Below are 13,750 nucleotides of genomic sequence, written 5' to 3' on the forward strand. Positions count from 1 at the left end.
TTTGTCTCGTGTCCGGATGGGACTCTACTTGGCGTGGAAGGCAAGCTAGGCAATACGTATATGGATATCCCCTCCTTTGTAACCGACCTTGTGTAACCCTAACCCTCTCCGGTGTCTATATAAACCGGAGGGTTTTAGTCCATAGGACAACAATCACAACATACAATCATACCGTAGGCTAGCTTCTAGGGTTTAGCCTCTCTGATCTCGTGGTAGATCTACTCTTGTAACACCCATATCTTCAATATTAATCAAGCAGGACGTAGGGTTTTACATCCATTAAGAGGGCCCGAACCTGGGTAAAACTTCGTGTCCCTCGCCGCCTGTTACCATCTGGCCTAGACGCACAGTTCGGGACCCCCTACCCGAGATCCGCCGGTTTTGACACCGACATTGGTGCTTTCATTGAGAGTTCCTCTGTGTCGTCGCTGTTAGGCTTGATGGCTCCTACTATCATCGATAGCGATGCGGTCCAGGGTGAGACTTTTCTCCTCGGACAGATCTTCGTATTCGGCGGCTTTGCACTGCGGGCTAATTCGCTTGGCCATCTGGAGCAGATTGAAAGCTACGCCCCTGGCCATCAGGTCAGATTTGGAAGTTTGAACTACACGGCCGACATCCGCGGAGACTTGATCTTCGACGGATTCGAGCCACAGCCGGGCGCGCCGCACTGTCTCGATGGGCATGACCTAGCTCTGCCACCAGACGGTACTCCAGAGGCCGCGCCCACACCAGCTCCGACCCTTAGCTCGGAGCCAGCTACACCAATCGAGGACGTGTGGCTAGACACCGCCTCAGGGGCTGCAGTCTCAACGGCGATCGAGCCGAACACCAGCATAATCCTCTGCGCAGCCCGTGACTCCAAGGTGCCGGACTCTCCTCCGGACCCCGAACCATCCACGCCCCTGCCAATCGAATCCGACTGGGCATCGATCATGGAATTCACCGCTGCGGATATCTTTCAGCACTCGCCCTTCGGCAACATTCTGAACTCACTAAGGTCTCTCTCTTTGTCAAGAGAGCCCTGGCCGGATCATGGCCAACAGGACTGGGATGCGGACGACGAAGAAATTCGACGCCCACCCACCACCCACTTTGTAGCCACTGTCAATGATTTAACCGACATGCTCGACTTCGACTCCGAAGACATCGACGGTATGGACGACGATGTAGGAGACGAACATGAACCAGCACCTATAGGGCACTGGAAAGCCACCTCGTCGTATAACTTATACATGGTGGATACACCCAATGAAGGCAACGGCGACGAGATAGCGGAGGATGACCCCTCCAAGAAGCAACCCAAGCGCCGACGTCAGCGGCGCCGCTCTAAGTCCCGCCAAAGCAAAAGTGGTGATACCGGCACAGGAGATAATAACACTCCGGATAGCGCCGAAGACAATGAAAACCCCCTCCAGCAAGAGTTAGATCAGGAGGATGAAGGAGCCAGCTCTCCTGAGAGAGCGGCTGGCGAAGAGGAGGAGGATGACAATTACATGCCCCCCTCCGAAGATGAGGCAAGCCTCGGCGACGATGAATTTGCCGTACCAGAGGATCCCGTCGAACAAGAGTGCTTCAAGCGCAGGCTTATGGCCACGGCAAATAGCCTAAAGAAAAAGCAGCAGCAGCTTCAAGCTGATCAAGATCTGCTAGCTGACAAATGGACTGAAGTCCTCGTAGCCGAGGAATATAAACTCGAGCGTCCCTCCAAGAGTTACCCAAGGCGCAGGTTACTACCCCGACTGGAGGAAGAAGCGTATGATATGGCTGATCGGCCACCTCATGGCCGCGACAGAGAGGCATTCATGCCGAAAGCTCAGCCTCCGCCCCAACGCCATCCAAATAAAAAGGCATGGGGAGATACGCCAGACCTACGAGACATATTGGAGGACAAAGCAAAGCATTCAAGTTCGATCTACGGATCACGAGGGCGCACCACTCTACGAGACGGTAATCGTCACGCCGGATACTGCAAAAGCAAATCCGGCCGGGCCGAACACAGCGGGTAGGACCCATATGAGCTGCGTCGCGATATAGCCCAATACAGAGGCGCCGCACACCCCTTATGCTTCACAGACGAAGTAATGGAACATCAATTCCCAGAAGGTTTCAAACCTGTAAACATTGAATCATACGACGGCACAACAGATCCCGCGGTATGGATTGAGGACTTCCTCCTCCACATCCACATGGCCCGCGGTGATGACTTACATGCCATCAAGTACCTCCCACTAAAACTCAAAGGACCAGCACGACATTGGCTTAATAGCTTGCCAGCGGACTCCATTAGCTGTTGGGAAGATCTGGAAGCCGCATTCCTCGACAACTTTCAGGGCACTTATGTGCGACCACCAGACGCCGATGACTTGAGCCACATAATTCAGCAGCCAGAAGAATCGGCCAGGCAATTCTGGACTCGGTTCCTTACAAAGAAAAACCAAATCGTCGACTGTCCGGATGCGGAGGCCTTAGCGGCTTTCAGACACAACATCCGAGACGAGTGGCTAGCCCGGCACCTTGGTCAGGAAAAGCCGAAATCTATGGCAGCCCTCACGACGCTCATGACCCGCTTTTGTGCGGGAGAAGACAGCTGGTTGGCTCGCAGTAACAACATATCAAAGAACCATGGTACCTCAGATACCAAGGACGGCAACAGCAGGTCACGTCGCAACAAGCATAAGCGCCGCATTAACGGCGAAAGTACTGAGGATACGGCAGTCAATGCCGAATTCAAAGGCTCTAAACCCGGTCAGCGGAAAAAGCCATTCAAACAAAGTACGCCGGGTCCGTCCAGCTTGGACCGTATACTCGATCGCTCGTGTCAAATACACGGCACCCCAGACAAGCCAGCCAATCACACCAACAGGGATTGTTGGGTGTTCAAGCAGGCCGACAAGTTAAGTGCCGAAAACAAGGACAAGGGGCCGCATAGCGATGACGAGGAAGAACCCTGATAGCCGCACACTGGAGGACAGAAGAGGTTTCCCCCGCAAGTGAGGACGGTGAACATGATATACGCAACCCACATCCCCAAGAGGGAGCGGAAGTGTGCGCTCAGGGACGTATATGCGCTGGAGCCAGTCGCCCCGAAGTTCAACCCTTGGTTCTCCTGTCCGATCACCTTTGATCGCAGGGACCACCCCACTAGTATCCATCACGACGGATTCGCCGCACTGGTCCTAGACCCAATCATCGACGGATTTCACCTCACTCGAGTCCTCATGGACGGCGGCAGTAGCCTGAACCTGCTTTATCAGGACACAGTGCGCAAAATGGGTATAGACCCCTCAAGGATCAAACCAACAAAGACGACCTTTAAGGGCGTCATTCCAGGCGTAGAGGCCCACTGCACAAGCTCAATTACACTGGAAGTGGTCTTCGGATCCCCGGATAACTTCCGAAGCGAAGAGTTAATCTTCGATATAGTCCCGTTCCGCAGTGGTTATCACGCACTGCTCGGACGAACCGCATTCGCTAGATTCAATGCGGTACCCCATTATGCATACCTCAAGCTCAAGATGCCAGGACCTCGCAGAGTTATTACAGTCAATGGAAACACAGAGTGCTCTCTCCAAATAGAGGAGCACACCGCGACCCTCGTAGCAGAAGCACAAAGCAGCCTTTCAAGGCAATCTACCAGTTCGGCGTTTCTAAGCCCGGACACCTTCAAGCGTGCTCAGGGCAATCAACAAACAGACCTCCTGGCACGATCTGAGCTCGCGTAGCAATACGGCGGCCACCCCAACCCCAGCCCAATGACGTTGTTCGTGCCGCTCGTACATCATTACGCATTAAAAATACCATGGGCACAGATGGGGAGGGGGAGGCATAACTACAACACGTCCCAAAACGCGGCCTAAACCGCACCAGGGGCTTCCCGTTTGGTTATTTTTCTTTTTCTTTCAGGACTTCAATCTCTGGAAACACTGTCCAGCAGCTCTATTGCCGAACACATGATACAACAATCAAGGAGGCTGACGACTACGAAATTCCCAGGTGGATTATAGATTTCACATAATTCCTCAGCTCGCCCTTGGATGGGACATAGTCCTACTCTTTTTCTCATTACACTATCTGTATCACTCTGCTTTAATGCAAATTTTTAATATACAATGCGTGACATGACGACTATTATCGCATTTTTGTTATATGTATACATATCTATGTGTTCATTAATGACGCCTAGCAACCGTACACTCTGGTATGGCCAATGCACCAGGGGCTTACGTACCCACAATATGGTGTGAAAAGTCCGAACACTTTCACAAGTGCGGCACCCCGAACTTATAGCATTATATGCATCAGCTCCGAATCATGTCTTTGGTCAAATGTTGGGTTTGCCCGGCTCCTATGTTTTGGTACCTTACGTTCCGCTCTATCGGCTAAGGTAGCGCTAGGAGAACTACTGCAATTGTGCCCCGGTTCTGTCGGGCCGAGCACCTCAGTAGAGAAAGCTAAAACTGACTGTCATGATAAGGCGAGAGACTGGTCGCTGTTCAGCGAGGCTTTTCGAGTCCCTAAAGACTTATGCCGCTTAGGGCGAGGGGCCAGCTCCGTCCGGCTTACAGGCATGTATCGCGCCCCGAATTCGGCCTTCCGAATACTAGGGGCTTCGCCGAAATTTAAAATTATAGAATTCTATGGCTAAGTGAGAGTGATAAAGCATTATTAGTCCGGTTGCCTTGTTCGTTGTGCTGAGCACCTCCCTCGAAGGACCCAAACATGGGAACAAGAGTGCTCAGGTTTATCCCGAACACCCTGGCACTCGTGGCATGGGGGCAGAAGCCGAGGACTAGCCATCTCTCAGATTAGATAAACAGCCAAACAGAAGGTAATATTTTAAATTCACACAAGCGTTGCATAGCGCATATGAAACAAGTTTTCATTACATAGGATAAAAAACGAGCAAGTCTCATTCAAACATTACATTTTGTGAACACTCATCTGCGATAAGACGGGCGCCCGGCAGAACACCCTCGTAGTACATCTCGGGGTGGCGGTGCTCCTTGCCCTCCGGCGGCCCCTCCTTGATAAGCTTCACGACGTCTAGCTTGACCCACTGCGTTTTCACACAGGCGAAGGCCCGGCGTGCACCTTCAATGCAGACGTATCGCTTGACGACCTCCAGCCGCGGGCAGGCATCCACAAGCTACCTCACCAGGCCGAAGAAGCTGTTCAGAAGGGCGTCGCCAGGCCGCAACCGGACTATGAAGCCCTTCATGGCCTGATCGGCCACCTTATGTAGCTCGGCCATCTGCTTCAGTTGGTCGCTCATTGGCACCGGATGTTCGGCCTTAGCATACTGAGACCAGAACAGCTTCTCCGTCGAGCTTCCGTCCTCGGCCTGGTAGAACAGTGCGGCATCGGACACACTGCGGGGCAAATCTACGAATGCTCCTGAAGAGCTCCAAATTCGGGTAAGTAATCGGTAATTCACCTTTACATGCTTGCTTTGAATATAGAAAGCCTTACCCGCTGCTATCTTCTTCATCGCGTTGATCTCCTGAAGGGCCTTCTGGGCCTCAGCCTTGGCACTCTTCGCGCTCTCACGGGCCGTGGCAAGCTCAGACTCTCTCGTCTTCAAGTCAAGCTCCAACGCCTCGTGCTTTGTCACGAGAGCCTGGAGCTCTTGCTGCACCTCGCCCACCCGAGCCTCGTGCCTCTCTCGCTCGGTGCGCTCCTGGGCCGCCTTTTCTTCGGCCTGGGACAACGCTTGCTTCAGGGTTGCCACCTCGGTCGTGGCCCCTGGCAAACATACAACGATCCTATCATTTAGCAATCGCGTCCTTTTTCTCATCTACAGACGGGGTATCACTTACCCTTGTTCTCCTCGAGCTGCCTCTTAGCAAGGCCGAGCTCTTTCTGGGACCCCTCGAGGGCCTCCTTCAGTACGACGACCTCCGCAGTCAGTGCGGCGGACGCCAGCAGCGAAGCCTGCATATGCATATTGACATACTTATATTAGACTCCTACGATATTATTTGATCCTCTGTTCGGCTTTTCTTTGTGAACACCGAACAAAGCATCAGGGGCTACTGTCTATGCGGTAACACTTCTACTACATTTTAAAACACTTACCTCGAAGCCTGTTAGAAGGCTAGTACAGGCTTCAGTTAATCCGCTCTTGGCGGACTGAACCTTCTGGATCACCGCACTCATGATAGTGCGGTGCTCCTCCTCGATGGAAGTGCTGTGAAGCACTTCCAACATAGTGTCCGGTGCCTCTGGGTGGACAGAGGTCACCGGCACAGGCGTCTCACCCTCCTTAGAAGGGGACCGCCTGCCCGAGCTCGGATCCGTTGGAGGGTTCAGCGCGGTGTTCGGCTGAGGGCCGAACTCGGAGCTCTCGGGGACCTCGTCCCCTCGGCTCCCGGAGTCCGGAAGGTCGCCTTGCGGCGCCTCCAGGAATGTCCCCCCTCAATCCGGTGCCTCTTGAGATAGCACCTCAGTGTCGTCGGTCGGATGAGGAGAGGTGGTCGTCGGGACTGGATCGCTATCCATGTCCGACGCACCCAGGGAGCCGTCCGAGGATACCTCGATATTGGCTCAGGGCGGCCTGTACAATTGTGTTCGGCGTTAGGGAAAGCAATGCGACAAAGGAATCCTATGGGTTACCTTGGAATCCGAACACTTACGATCTCCCCTGGGGCTTGCCCTTGGGCAACCACTCGTCTTCACTGTCGTCGGCGGCGGTGGAGCTGTCCGGAAGAAGCGTCCTTCCCTTCTTGGACCCTTCAGCCTCCCCAGTTGGGGCGGCCTTCCTTTTCTTGTCTCCCCCGGTCGGTGGGGGAGCCTCTTCTTCCTCTTCCTTGTCTTCGTGGGAAGAGTGCGCCGCAGAGTCATCAGACGGTGAGTCCGACGACGCCTGGCGTTGGGAACTCTTTCGAGCTCCCTTGGCCTTCTTGGTCTTCTCCGGCACCTTATAGGGGGCCGGAGTCAGCATCTTCGTCAGAAGAGCGTCTGCGGGGCCTTCGGGCAAGGGAGCCGGACAGTCGATCTGTCCGGCCATCTTCTGCCAGTCCTATCAAAATTACGGGAGTTTAGATCCCGCATAGAGCCAATATATATATATATATATATATATATATATAACAAATATCCTGTAAGAGGCAAAAAAACTTACCGCACTGGCGTGGCGCTTCGTGCTAAATCCGCGATCCTCAGTAATGGGGGGAGGGACCGCGGCGCCCTTGAACAGCACCCTCCAGGCATCTTCATGAGTCGTGTCGAAGAGCCTGTTCAGAGTTCGGTGCTGCGCCGGATTGAACTCCCACAAGGTAAACTCCCGTTGTTGGCACGGGAGTATCCGGCGAACGAGCATAACCTGGACTATGTTGACAAGCTTGAGCTTCTTATCCACCATGTTCTGAATACATGATTGGAGTCCGGTCAGCTCTTTTGAATTACCCCAGGACAGGCCCTTCTCTTTCCAGGAGGTGAGCCGCATGGGGATGCCAGATCGGAACTCGGGGGCCGCTACCCATGCGGGGTCGCGCGGCTCGGTGATATAGAACCACCCCGATTGCCACCCCTTTATGGTTTCCATGAAGGTGCCCTCGAGCCATGTGATGTTGGGCATCTTTCCCACCATGGCGCCTCCGCACTCCGCCTGGCGGTTGCTCACTACCTTCGGCTTGACATTGAAGGTCTTCAGCCATAAGCCGAAGTGGGGCTTGATGCGGAGGAAGGCCTCGCACACGACGATAAACGCCGAGATGTTGAGGATGAAGTTTGGGGCTAGATCATGGAAATCCAGGCCGTAATAAAACATGAGCCCCCGGACGAAGGGATGGAGAGGGAATCCTAGTCCGCGGAGGAAATGGGTGAGGAATACCACCCTCTCATGGGGCTCGGGGGTGGGGATGAGCTGTCCCTCATCTGGGAGGCGGTGCGCGATGTCGCCGTGCAGGTATCTGGCTCTCCTTAGTTTCTTGATGTCTCCCTCCATGACGGAGGAGACCATCCACTTGCCTGCCGCTCCGGACATGGTTGGAGAAGGTTGAGATTGAAGTGAGGACTTGGGCGCTAGAGCTCGAGTATGCGGGAGCGGATGAGCAGAGGAGGAAGAAGGCGTGGATAGAAAGGTGAATCATTATCCCTTTATATGGGCGGACGAAATTAAATGTCCCCACTTGCCTAGTAAAACTCGCTTATCCCTCAAGCGCTGCAATTGATGGCGCAGTTGGGCTACCCACGCCCGTATTGATGAGAATCCCGTAATAAGGGGACACGATCTCTGCTTTGACAAGACGTGTCGAAAAACTGCCTCGCGTTATGTGCGGGGCTGGTTAAAAGAAACGGTTCGAATAATCACCGGGCCATGACATAACGTCATGCTGTCAAAACAAGCCAGCAAATTAGATCTACGAAAAAACATTATTCTCTCTACGGTGAAATGTGGGACTTATTTTGCAGGGTCGGACACTATCCTCGTATTCAACTTCTTCTGTAATGTATTCGGAGAAGGAACCTGCCTTGCAATGCCGAAGACAACTACACGCCGGACTCATCGTCATTGAAGCCTGGTTCAGGGGCTACTGTGGGAGTCCTGGATTAGGGGGTCTCCGGACAGCCGGACTATCTCCATTAGCCGGACTGTTAGACTATGAAGATACAAGATTGAAGACTTCGTCTCGTGTCCGAATGGGACTCTACTTGGCGTGGAAGGCAAGCTAGGCAAGCTAGGCAATACGTATATGGATATCCCCTCCTTTGTAACCGACCTTGTGTAACCCTAACCCCCTCCGGTGTCTATATAAACCGGAGGGTTTTAGTCCGTAGGACAACAATCACAACATACAATCATACCGTAGGCTAGCTTCTAGGGTTTAGCCTCTCTGATCTCGTGTTAGATCTACTCTTGTAACACCCATATCTTCAATATTAATCAAGCAGGACGTAGGGTTTTACCTCCATCAAGAGGGCCCGAACCTGGGTAAAACTTCGTGTCCCTCGCCTCCTGTTACCATCCGGCCTAGACGCACAATTCGGGACCCCCTACCCGAGATCCGCCGGTTTTGACACCGACAGCGATGAATCCTTATCTCTGATTTTTGTTTTCTCCCCAAAAGCAAATATATAGAGTTGGAGTTGAGGTCGGAGGAGCTCCAGGGGCCCATGAGGTAGGGGGCGCGCCCAGGGGGGGCAGGCGCGCTCCCCACCCTCGTGGCTAGGGTGTGGGCCCCTGGTCTTCATCTTTTTCAAGGATTTTTTTATTATTTCCAAAAAGACATTCCGTGAAGTTTCAGGTCATTTCGAGAACTTTTGTTTCTGCACATAAATAACACCATGGCAATTCTGCTGAAAACAGCGTCAGTCCGGGTTAGTTCCATTCAAATCATGCAAGTTAGAGTCCAAAACAAGGGCAAAAGTGTTTGGAAAAGTAGATACGACAGAGTCGTATCAACTCCCCCGAGGTTAAACCTTTGCTTGTCCTCAAGCAATTCAGTTGATAAACTGAAAGTGATAAAGAAAAACTTTTACAAACTCTGTTTGCTCTTGTTGTTGTAAATATGTAAAGCCAACATTCAAGTTTTCAGCAAAGATTATGAACTAACCATATTCACAATAACATTTAGGTCTCATGTTTACTCATATCAATGGCATAATCAACTAGCGAGCAATAATAATAAATCTCGGATGACAACACTTTCTCAAAACAATCATAATATGATATAACAAGATGGTATCTCGCTAGCCCTTTCTGAGACCGCAAAACATAAATGCAGAGCACCTTTAAAGATCAAGGACTGACTAGACATTGTAATTCATGGTAAAAGAGATCCAGTCAAGTCATACTCAATGTAAACTAATAGTAATGAATGCAAATGACAGTTGTGCTCTCCAGCTAGTGCTTTTTAATAAGAGGATGATGACTCAACATAAAAGTAAATAGATAGGGCTTCGCAAAGGGAAGCAGGGATTTGTAGAGGTGCCAGAGCTCGGTTTTGAAATAGAGGTGAATAATATTTTGAGCGGTATACTTTCATTGTCAACATAACAACCAAGAGATGGAGATATCTTCCATGCTACACACATTATAAGAGGTTCCCAAACAGAATGGTAAAGTTTATACTCCCCCTCCACCAACAAGCATCAATCCATGGCTTGCTCGAAACAACGAGTGCCTCCAACTAACACGAGTCCCAGGGGGAGTTTTGTTTGCAATTATTTTGATTTGATTTGCATAAAACATGGGACTGGGCATCCCGGTGATCAGCCATTTTCTCGTGAGTGAGGAGCGGAGTCCACTCCTCTTGAGAATAACCCGCCTAACATGGAAGATACAGACATCCCTAGTTGATACATGAGCTATTCGGGCATACAAAACAGGATATTTATTTGAAGGTTTAGAGTTTGGCACATACAAATTTACTTGGAACGGTAGGTAGATACCGTATATAGGTAGGTATGGTGGACTCATATGGAACAACTTTGGGGTTTATGGGATTGGATGCACAAGCAGTATTCCCGCTTAGTACAGGTGAAGGCTAGAAAAAGACTGGGAAGCGACCAGCTAGAGAGCGACAACAGTCATGAACATGCATTAAAATTAATCAACACCGAATACAAGCATGAGTAGGATATAGTGCACCATGAACATAAATATCGTAGAGGCTATGTTGATTTTGTTTCAACTACATGCGTGAACATGCGCCAACTCAAGTCACTTAAATCATTCAGAGGAGGATACCACCCTATCATACCACATCACAACCATTTTAATAGCATGTTGGCACGCAAGGTAAACCATTACAAGCCCCTAGCTAATTAAGCATGGCATAAGCAACTGTGATCTCGAGTTGTCATTGCAAACATGTTTATTCATAATAGGATGAATCAGGATCGATGACTAATCATATTTACAAAAACAAGAGAGGTCGAGTTCATACCAGCTTTTCTCATCTCAGTCAGTCCATCATATATCGTCATAATTGTCTTTCACTTGCACGACCGAACGATGTGGATAATAATAATAGTGCACATGCATTGGACTAAGCTGGAATCTGCAAGCATTCAATAAACAGGAGAAGACAAGGCAATATGGGCTCTTTTGTCAGATCAACAATAATGCATATAAGAGCCACTTCAACAATTTAATCATGGTCTTCTCCTATCGACACCCAAAGAAAAGAAAAGAAATAAAACTATTTACACGGGAAAGCTCCCAACAAGCAAAAGAAGAACAGGAAATCTTTTTGGGTTTTCTTTTTAATTACTACTACAAGCATGGGAATTAAAACTAGCTAAAAGCTACAACTAATTTTTTTGGTTTTTCTTAAGGTTTATTAAACACACAAGAAGAAAGCGTAAAAAGGAAAATAAACTAGCATGGATATTACAATGAAAAAGTATGAGCACCGACATCTAGCAATGAGTGTGTGAACATGAATGTAATGTCGGTGGGAAATACGTATTCCCCCAAGCTTAGGCTTTTGGCCTAAGTTGGTTTATTGCCACGGATGGCGTGGCGGATATCCATAGTTGTAGCTGGGGTCGTACTGCGATGCAGCGGCTATTGCCTCCTGAGCTGCAGCATGGCGGCGAGCTGCCTCCGCCCTTCTCTCGTACTCATCTGCCTCCTCTCTGGTAATAAAATGTCTTCCTTTTGCCTGATAATCAAAGAAGGCAGGAGCAGGGAGAGTAATACGGACAGCACGGCGTCTGTCAAAGATTAAGAGATACCGGAGAGGTGATTCATTCCTCTCAACAAACTGGTGGTGAACCATAGCAATAAAGTCTAGGTAAGGAGGAGGCAATTCAATATCATCATTACGTATGGTTACACCAAGAAAATCAGCTAAGCGGGTTGCATAAATTCCACCAAAGAAATCTCCATTAAATCTATTAAGATGCAACCTATGTGCAACAATGGCTCCCAAATTATAAGATTTATCTCCTAACACATCACTCCTAAGAATACTGAGGTCAGGGACACACATGTGACATGCCTCATCTTTACCATTAATGCATCTACCTATGAAGAGAGCAAAATAATGTATACCAAAGTGAATGCTCCCTATGGTAGCTTGTATTATATCTCTAGATTCCCCCACAGTTATGCTAGCAAGAAAATTTCTAAATTTAGATTTGCGGGGTTCACTAGCACTACCCCATTGTGGAAGTTTGCAAGCAGTGGTAAAATCCTCTAAGTCCATCGTATAAGATTATTCATAAAGATCAAACAGGATAGTTGGAGAATTATGTGAAGATGAAAATTCAAACCTCCTCATAGAGGAACTAGTGAGATAGTGGTACTGGCGGCATTTTTCTGCCTCGAAGCTCACAAGATCAGCGTTACACAAATATGCATTAAATTCTTCCTTGATTCCTGCTCGATCCATAAAGTTTTCTGGAGGCCATTCATAGGGCCGCACTAGAGCGTCCCTTGGTGGCTCATCGTCCGCATCACGCATTGCAAGCCTGGGTCCTTGCTTGCTTGAAGAACCACCTTGGTACATTTTCCTAAGCATATTTCTTCCTCTGAAAAATTTCTGAATTTTTTAGTAACTTCAAATAAAAGTGAGCCAAGCTCAACAAAATTGATAGCAACAACTCCTACAAGTGCCTAGAGCCTATATCATGCATTAGAACTACTTGGAACCATATAAATTTGACATGCAAGCTCAAGAACATGGTCACCTAGGCAACACAAATTTGCAATGAATAGAGCACTAGAACAAAAATTAATTGGACCAATGGAGGAGTCACATACCAAGGAACAATCCCCCAAGCAGTTTTGTGAGAGGTGCTTTGAGTAAGGAGATCGAAAATCGCAGCAAAATGAGCTAGAACTCGTGCTTGAGCTGGAAGGTGATTTTTTTTGGGAGGAAGAAGAAGTGTGTGGCTGCAGGAATAAGTGGAGGGGGGCCACCATGGACCCACGAGGCAGGGGCGCGCCCTCCACCCTCGTGGCCAGGTGGATGCCCCCGTGTTGTGTTCTCAGTGCCAAATATTCTCAAATATTCCAGAAAAAATCATATTTAAATTTCAGGGCATTTGGAGAACTTTTATTTTTGGGGTATTTTTATATTGCACGGATAATTCAGATAACAGACAGAAAATACTATTTTTATTTTATTTACAATAAATAACAGGAAGTAAAAGGAGGGTCAGAAGGTTGTGCCTTCTAGTTTCATCCATCTCATGCTCATCAAAAGGAATCCACTAACAAGGTTGATCAAGTCTTATTAACGAACTCATTCTGAATAACATGGAACCGGAGAAATTTCGAATAACACTATGTTACCTCAACGGGGATATGCACATCCCCAGTAATAAGAATATCATATTTCTTCTTGACAGTAGGAAGAGGAAATTCAAAACCTCCAAATATAATCGATGGAATTTTTCCAATAGAGTTGATACTATGAACTTGAGGTTGTTTCCTTGAAAAGTGTACCGTATGCGCATTACCATTAACATGAAAAGCGACATTGCCTTTGTTGCAATCAATAACAGCCCCTGCAGTATTCAAAAAGGGCCTTCCAAGAATAATAGACATACTATCGTCCTTGGGAATATCAAGAATAACAAAGTCCGTTAAAATAGTAATGTTTGCAACCACAACAGGCACATCCTCACAAATACCGACAGGTATAACAGTTGATTTATCAGCCATTTGCAAAGATATTTCAGTAGGTGTCAACTTATTCAAATCAAGTCTACGATATAAAGAGAGAGGCATAACACTAACACCGATTCCAAGATCACATAACGCAGTTTTAACATAGTTTCTTTTAATGGGACA

This window comes from Triticum urartu, chromosome 5 (genome assembly GCF_003073215.2).
Source record: "Triticum urartu cultivar G1812 chromosome 5, Tu2.1, whole genome shotgun sequence".
Taxonomy (NCBI): Eukaryota; Viridiplantae; Streptophyta; class Magnoliopsida; order Poales; family Poaceae; genus Triticum; species Triticum urartu.